Raw genomic sequence first — 8,475 nt, forward strand, 5'->3', positions numbered from 1 at the left:
TTGAGACAGAGTTTTGCTCTTGTTGCCCAGGCTGGAGTGCGATGGCGCGATCTCGGCTCACCACAACCTCCGCCTCCTGAGTTCAAGCAATTCTCCTGCCTCAGCTTCCTGAGTAGCTGGGATTACAGGCATGCGCCACCACACTCTGCTAATTTTGTATTTTTAGTAGAGACAGGGTTTCTCCGTGTTGGTCAGGCTGGTCTCTAACTCCCAACCTCAGGTGATCCACCTGCTTCGGCTTCCCAAAGTGCTGGGATTACAGGCATGAGCCACTGCACCCGGCCCAATAGATGCTTTTATTCTGCTAATACTCCTTCACAGTCTGGCTTATACAAAAGGTTAAAATTATGTCCACTGCCAACATAAGGATGATAAAATCTTTGGTAATCAGTGTTGTGCCTTGAGCAGACGTTCTTTCCTTACTCCCAGTCCCTGCCCTTTTTCTGCCTGTTGACATCCTACGTATATCACAACCCAGCTCAGATGTCATCTCTTTGAAGTCTCCTTGTTGGTCCAACTAACAAGGGCATTTTTAGTGACCCCCAAAAGGGGCATTCAGAGACAAGCTCTTGTCACCATCTGGGTTGCTTTCAAATTCTTTGTCAACACACCATCTGTCCATGTGTCCTGCTCTCTACGTCCAGCGCCGCGGCACCTGGCAATCAAGCGTGCTCCTCTAATGAGTGTTCACAACATACATATTCTGTCTTCCTTGCCACAGCACCTGCAGAAGGCAGAATTCTGAGATGGCTCTCATAGCCTTTGCCCTCTGATGTTAATGTTTTGATTATGTGACAGGGCAAGAGGAATTTTTAGATGAAATTCAGGTTACTAATCAGCAGACCTTAAGGTAGGAGATGGGTGGGTCTAATCTAATCATGGGAGCCCTTTAAAAGCAGAGAGTTTTCTTTGGCTAGTGGTAGAAAAGGCAGTCAGACAGGTTCAAGGCATGAGGCAGACTTGGCTTGAGGGAGGTTTTCCATTGCTGGGTTGGAGGGGGCCAGGGGGCAGCCACTAGGAGCAGAGATTGGCCCCCTGGCTGCTGGAAAGAAAATGAGGACCTCAGTCCTACGACAAGGACCTGGATTCTGCCAACAACCTGGATTACCCTGGAAGCAGATTCTTCCCCTAAGCCTCCAGACAAGAGGCCAGCCCAGCCAACACTTTGCCTTTGACTTTGACAAACCCTGCGCAGAGAACTCAGTTGACTCCAGCTGGACTTCTAACCTCCAGAAATATGAGATAATAAATAGATGGTATTTTAAACTGCTAAATAGATAATAATTTGTTGTGTAGCAATAGAAAACTAATGAGGCACCCATCTCGGGAGAGAAATTTTACCCCTGGTTTTTAAGTGATGAGGCCCAGGGAGGTATGGTTGTTTGGCCAAGATTGTATAGCACATGAGAGACAGGCTGAGCTACGGTCTAGGGCAGGGGCCAGCAAACTTTTCTGTAAAGGTTTAGATAGAAAATATTCAGACTTTGTGGGCTATACAGTTTCTGTCAATATCATTTCATTCTAACATTGTAGCACAAAAGTAATATGTAAAGAATGAGCACAACTGTGTTCCAATAAAACTCTTTAAATGCTACATTTTGAATTTCATAAAATTCTGCATATAATGAAATATTCTTATTTTTTATTTATTTATTTATTATTTATTTATTTATTTTTTTTTGAGACAGCATCTCCCTCTGTCACCCAGGCTAGGAGTGCAGCGGCATGATCTTGGCCACTGCAACCTTTGTCTCCTCAGCTCAAGCGATTGTCTTGCTTCGGACTCCTGAGTAGCTGGAACTATAGGTGTGTGCCGCCATGCCTGGCTAATGACCTCCATGTTTAATATCAAATGATCAGTCTCTAGGGAATATGGAATCAAAGGCACGGAGACAGATTCCATACTTTGTTTGGGGAAAAGGGGGATAATCTTTGTTCAAACCTAAGATTATGTTGAGACATTTAGTCTCATCTACAATCCAGTCCTAACTATACCAAAATAAAGTCTCAACCAACTCTGATTGGTTTTTCTCCTTTAGGAATTACATAGTATACAGTGATTAGACAGTGAAGAAAATAAAGAAAAACAATTGAAAATATATGAAGAAACAGAAACATGAGATTTCTCACAAGACCCTGGATAAAAAAACAAAATTACCAAAAGACCTTTTAAAAATAATCACTATTTGTGAGCTTATTAATACACACAGATCATCTTTTTTTTTTTTTTTTTTTTTTTGAGGCAGAGTCTTGCTCTGTTGCCCAGGCTGGAGTGCAGTGGTGCATCTCGGCTCACTGCAACCTCCACCTCCTGGATTCAAGCGATTCTCTTTCCTCAGCTTCCCAAGTAGCTGGGACTACAGGCATGTGCCACCATGCCCGGCAAATTTTTGTATTTTTAGTAGAGATGGTGTTTTGCCATGTTGCCCAGGCTGGTCTTTAACTCCTGACCTCAAGTGATCCGCCCACTTCGGCCTCTCAAAGTGCTGGGACTACAGGCCCAGCCCATCACTTTGTTTAAACGAAGTGATAGGTCAGGTGCATGCCACTGTACTCCAGCCTGGATGACAGAACAAGACACTGTCTCAAAACCCCACCACCCCAAAACTAATTCATGCTAACTTACCAAGAAAATAGTAAACAAACCAACATTTTGAACATTTTTACTAATTGTCATTTCTTGTGCTAGTGTTTCTCTCTCAAAAATATGCAAAAATACCACTACAGGACTCTCCACCTGTCTCCACCTCTTGCAGTCTTGGGACCAGGAAAGAACCTGGTCCATTAATCTTCAACGTAGATGTCCCTGCAAAGGGCAGGTGCATGCGGCTGCCAGTGACATTGGGTCATCGAGATTAGTCTGTCAGGCTCTGGATCAGGGACCTGAATTCTTTGCACACCAGGGAAACTCTGGCTCACTTGCACTTGTATTCTTCCAATTTATGCTTTCTCTGCAAGGGCTTCCATTGGACAATGAAGAAAATGTGCTAACATTCGCGTGAGTTGCTTCCTCTCATCTATTTCTGCTGCCATTCTGCCATTGTAATCTCCTGGCAACATACATGCATCCATCACTTTAGAAAGCCTTTCTCCAGGTTCTTTATCTGCTATTCTAGTAGAGATACTTCTTGGTCTACAGCAGGCAAAAAAGCGATCCTCTAGTGAACTGCTGCATCACCCAAGGCTGCATTTTCTAGATTTTATAATGCTCTCATGAGATTTAGAGTCTGTGGTGGTGGCTCACTTGCAGATCCCAGAGAGGAAAAGTTTTCATTTTCATTCATCTTTATCTGTCTATAAATTTACTTTGTAGGCTTCTTATTGCCTCACAGAGCTTGTTTAATTTGCTCTAATACATTACTTCATTGTTTCTTGTTTGTTTGCTTGTTTGTGTTTTTTTTGAGACAGAGTCTTGCTCTGTTGCCCCGGCTGGAGTACAGTGGTGTGATCATGACTCAAAGCCTCAACCTCCTGGGCCCAACCGATCCTCCCACCTCAGCCTCCCAAGTAGCTGGGACCACTGGAGCACACCACCATGTCCAACTGACTTTTTTTTTTCTTTTTTTTTTTTTAGAGATGGAGTCTATCTATGTTGTCCTGGCTGGTGTCAAATTTCTGAGTTTGAGTGATCCTCCCACTTTGACCTCCAAAAGTGCTGAGATTACAGGCGTGAGCCACCATGCCTGGCCTCTAAATACATCATTTGCACAAACAGACCTTTCTTCCCAAACAGACAACAGTCTTCCAATATGCTTCTTTTTTTTCTTTCTTCTTTTTCCTTTTTTTTTGTGAGACGGAGTCCCGCTGTGTTGCCCAGGCGGGAGTGCAGTGGCTCCATCTCGGGTTCACGCCATTCTCCTGCCTCAGGCTCCCAAGTAGCTGGGACTACAGGCGCCCGCCACTGCGCCCAGCTAATTTTTTGTATCTTTAGTAAAGATGGGATTTCACCGTGGTCTCGATCTCCTGACCTTGGATCCGCCCGCCTCGGCCTCCCAAAGTGCTGGGATTACAGGCGTGAGCCGCCGTGCCCGGCCTCCAATATGCTTCTTACAACTCTCATCAGTATCACTTGAAACATGCTTAAAAGCCTCCGCTATGACCGGTGCAAATCTTTTGTAAGCTCCGGCCCCTTCCTTTTGCTTTGTATTTTAGTAGAGGCAAGGTTTCACCATGTTGCCCAGGTGGTCTCACTGGCAAGGTGAGAAAAGTAAGCCTCCTGTTTGGCTTTGCTCTCTGCAGCTCCAGCTACCACGCGGTGACCATGGGCCTGGGTGCTTGCTGTGGTGAATGAGCCATAGGGACCAGGTCTGCATGCTCTGCTGTGAGTTGCTCAACCCCAAGCGCCTGCTCCTGTGCCTCCTCAGAGAAGACTGACATCCCTCCCACCCCACATTCATGCCGTCCCACACTGTGGGGTGACAGGAGGAGAGTTTTGTTGCCCTCTCACAGCCTTGCCCCCTCACCCCACCCTTTCCACACCCTCAGTACCACCCTGCTTGGTAGGATTTAATCCTAATACATATTACCCTAAATCCCATCTAACTCATCCGAACTTTGGAAAGTGACACACCTTACATGGTTGTGATCAAAACCGGCATTAACTTCTTTTGCTCCAGTGTGCCAAGATATCCTTTTGGGTTTTTTTGTTTGTTTGTTTTTGAGACAAGGTCTCACTCTGCAGCCCAGGCTGGAGAGCAGTGGCGCCATCATACTCACGGCAGTCTCAAACTCCTGTGCCCAAGCGATCCTTCCATCTCAGCCTCTTGAGTAGCTGGGACTACAGGCGCACACCACTATGCCTGGCTAGTGGTTTTAAAAATTTTTTGTAGAGATGAGGTCTCTCTGTGCTGCCCAGGCTGGTCTCAAACTCCTGGTCTCAAGCGATCCTCCTGCCTTGGCCTCTCAAAGTGCTCAGATTACGGGCATGAGCCACTGCAGCTGGTCAAGGACATTCTATTTACTTGAAAGTCAACAAAACAGCCGGGCATGGTGAATGGTCTGGAATTCCTGACTTTAGGTGATCTCCCGCCTTGGGCTCCCAAAGTGCTGGGATTACAGGCATGATCCACTGCACCTGGTCAGTTTGATGGTTTTTGATAAAGCTACATGCCATGCATAGGCAGCTCATGACCCACCAATTTGACTCCATGGTATTCCCAAGGAAAGTGATGTATCCATGCAGACTTGTACATGATTATTCATAGAACCTTTATGAATTATAGTCCCAAACTGAAAACAAGCCAAATGCCCATCGACCTGTAAATGGATAAATAAAGAAAGGAGCAAATTGCCAACATGTGTGTTAACATAGATAAAATCTCAAAAGCATGTTGACAAAAAAAAAAAAATCAAAAGCATGTTGAACAAAAGAAGCCAGAGGCAGGATTATTGTACTGCATAATTATACTATGATGTCATTTGCATGAAATTCTAGAAAAGACAAATCTACAGTGATAGAAGCAGGACAGTAGTTTCCCAAGGCCAGGAATTGGGGGATGGGACCTGACAAAGGAAATGTTTAAGAGGATAACAATATTCTGTGTCTTGCTCGTGGTGATTGTTACACAGGGGCCACATTTACTAAAATTCACACTGTACAGCTTAAATGGATGCATTTCATTATATGTAAAGTTGTTTTTTCTTTTTCTTTTTTTCTTTTTTTTTTTTTTTTGAGACGGAGTCTCACTCTGTCACCCAGGCTGGAGTGCAATGGTGTGATCTTGGCTCACTGCAACCTCTGCCTCCCGAGTTCAAGCAATTATCCTGCCTCAGCCTCCCGAGCAGCTGAGATTACAGGCGTCTGCCACCACGCCCAGCTGAGTTTTGTATTTTTAGTAAATATGGGGTTTCACCATGTTGACCAAGCTGGTCTTGAACTCCTGACCTCAGGTGATTTGCCTGCCTTAGCCTCCCAAAGTGCTGGGATTACAGACATGAGCCACGGTGCCCAGCCTCCAAATTCACTGTTAATTTTAATGGGTTGCACTCCCTATTTGGAGAGAGAGCGTCTTGCTGATGGTCAGTATTTATTTATTTATTTATTATTTATTTTATTTTTTTTGAGAGCAGGTCTCAGTCTGTTGTCCACAGCTCGCTTCAGTTTCCTGGACTCAATCAATCCTCCGGCCTCAGTCTCCTGAGTAGCTGGGACTACAGACATGCGCCACAACACTCAGCTAATTTTTTTGTATTTTTTGTAGAAATGGGGTCTCACCACATTGTCCAGGCTGGTCTGGAACTCCTGGGCTCAAGCGATTCTCCTGCCTTGGCCTCCCAAAATGCTGGGATTACAGGCGTAAGCCGCTGCGCCCAGCCAGTCACTATTTATTGATCCCTTGATATGTGCCAAATGCTGGTCTAAGAGCTTTGCATATATTAAGCTACTAAATCCACCAACAATACCACAAAATGTCCATAGCCCCATGTTAGAGACGGGAGAACTGAGGCACAGAGAGGGCAAGCCTCTTGCCTAAGAGCACAGCACATGATTCATAAGTGACACACAGAATTTAACCTACATGGTCAGGCTCCAGAGTTTAGTTTGTAATAACTGCAATACGCTGTCTCCTACTGAATTTGCTGATAGATACCTAAGAGCTAGTTAATTGAGGACATCAAAGTTTTAATTAATAGATAACACCAGGTAAAAGGAGGAACATAGTAAATGACTAAATATGAGAGCAGGGGAAGGGTTCCCAAATTGGTCAGTATGCTTTCTATACCTGTTTGCCCACTTGTGAAATAAATTACTCCATCTAGCAAACTCACACTTAGGCACCTCACTGAGAAAAAAGTATTTCATGTGCATACTCAATTTAAAAAGTTAAGGGCCAGATGTGGTGCCTCATGCCTCTAATCATAGTACTTGGGGGGCAGGGCAGGAGGACCGTTTGAATCCAGGAGTTGAAGACCAGCCTGGGCAATATAGCAAGACTCAGTCGAAGAGAAGAGGAAGAGAGGGAAGGGAAGGGGAGGGGAGGGGAGGGAAGGGAGTCTGGAAGGAAGAAAGGAAAGAAGAAAAAGAAGGAAGAAAGAAAGAAGGAAAGAAAGAAAAGAAAAGAACAGCAGGTTCTTGCCTTCTCTAGAATCCCAAGCCCTCTGTGGGAAGTAAACAGTCCAGCCCCTTCTGTTTCTCTTGTTATCTCTGTATTCCCAAATGATAAGCTATCACTCTTTCTAATTTATCAGTATCATGTGTTATCTCTTGACTTGCTGGTCTGATGGGTAAGGTCTGATAGGTAAGCTCTCCAAAACTCTCTCCTCCATTTCTCCTTTGCCCAACAAAATTGTACCGGAATTCTCTATTACATCAAATCACACTACATTTCTAGGACAATGCAAATTTTGCTCACTGCTGAACTAAGAAGCCCACTAAACCACAGATCCTTCCTCTGTTCTTGGAGTCAGTAATTGCCTTTTTTTCTTATCTTGGTTTCCCATCAATTTGTCATTATTTTTTCCCTAATGTCCAACATCTTTGTCTATTGCTGCATACATTTAAACATACCCATTTCACTGTCTTCCCGAGGTCTCCTTCCTAACCCCGTGCTGTCATCGGGACTGGGTGCTCTCTCTCTAAGGATGCGTTGTGGCTTGTGTGCTGGAGTCCCATTTCCTATGTGGCTGTTAGCACGTGAAGAGATGGTAGTGATGTTCACCATGATAATGCTGCTGGTTTATTGTGGAAGCTTTCAGCGGAAGTCACTGTACGTCATTTTGTTATCTCTCTCCTTTTTTAAAAAAATTTCTGTACCCATCCATCCATTAATTGTATGTCATTTATTGAAAATGTATTCCATATGCATAAATTGAGGTCACATATGTAATCAGATAGAATTCAGAAACAGGGATTTCAGAAACCTAGGTCTTAGGTTATGAAACTGCTACTATTCAAGTATCCTTTTCTGGATCTCAATTCAAATAACCCAACTCTAAAGGATACGTTTATGAGACAGCTGGAGGAGTTTAAGCAGAATATTTGGTATAAATTTGCTACAAAGTTATTAGCGTTTCAGGTATGATACAGTGTTGTGGTTATATGTAAAATTTTTCTTAACTTTTGGAGATAGTTACTGGAATATTTCTATATCAAGTGATGTCTGTGGTTTACTTCAAAATAATCCTTTGTGGGGGTGAGGGAGCAAGTTGAAATAGGGTAGGCTGAGCATCTCAAAACTGAAAATCAAAAATCTGAAAGACTCCACAATTCAAAACTTTTCTTTTTTTTTTTGAAACAGAGTCTCACTCTGTTGCCCAGGCTGGAGTGCAGTGGCGCGTCTCAGCTCACTGCAAGCTTCACCTCCCAGGTTCAAGCGATTCTCCTTCCTCAGCCTCCCAAGTAGCTGGCATTACGGGCACCTTCCACCATGCTCAGCTAATTTTTGTATTTTAGTAGAGACAGGGTTTCACCATGTTGGTCAGGCTGGTCTCAAACTCCTGACCTCAGGTGATCCACCTGCCTCAGCTTCCCAAAGT

At 44.1% G+C, this 8,475-nt stretch overlaps 1 pseudogene; it reads right to left on the minus strand.

Moving 5' to 3' along the window:
* Positions 1-2,699: 2,699 nt before the first annotated feature.
* Positions 2,700-4,377, minus strand: LOC105514968 (annotated as a pseudogene).
* Positions 4,378-8,475: the final 4,098 nt, after the last annotated feature.

Source organism: Colobus angolensis, unplaced genomic scaffold, assembly GCF_000951035.1.
Source record: "Colobus angolensis palliatus isolate OR3802 unplaced genomic scaffold, Cang.pa_1.0 Scaffold251, whole genome shotgun sequence".
In the NCBI taxonomy this organism is placed as follows: Eukaryota; Metazoa; Chordata; class Mammalia; order Primates; family Cercopithecidae; genus Colobus; species Colobus angolensis.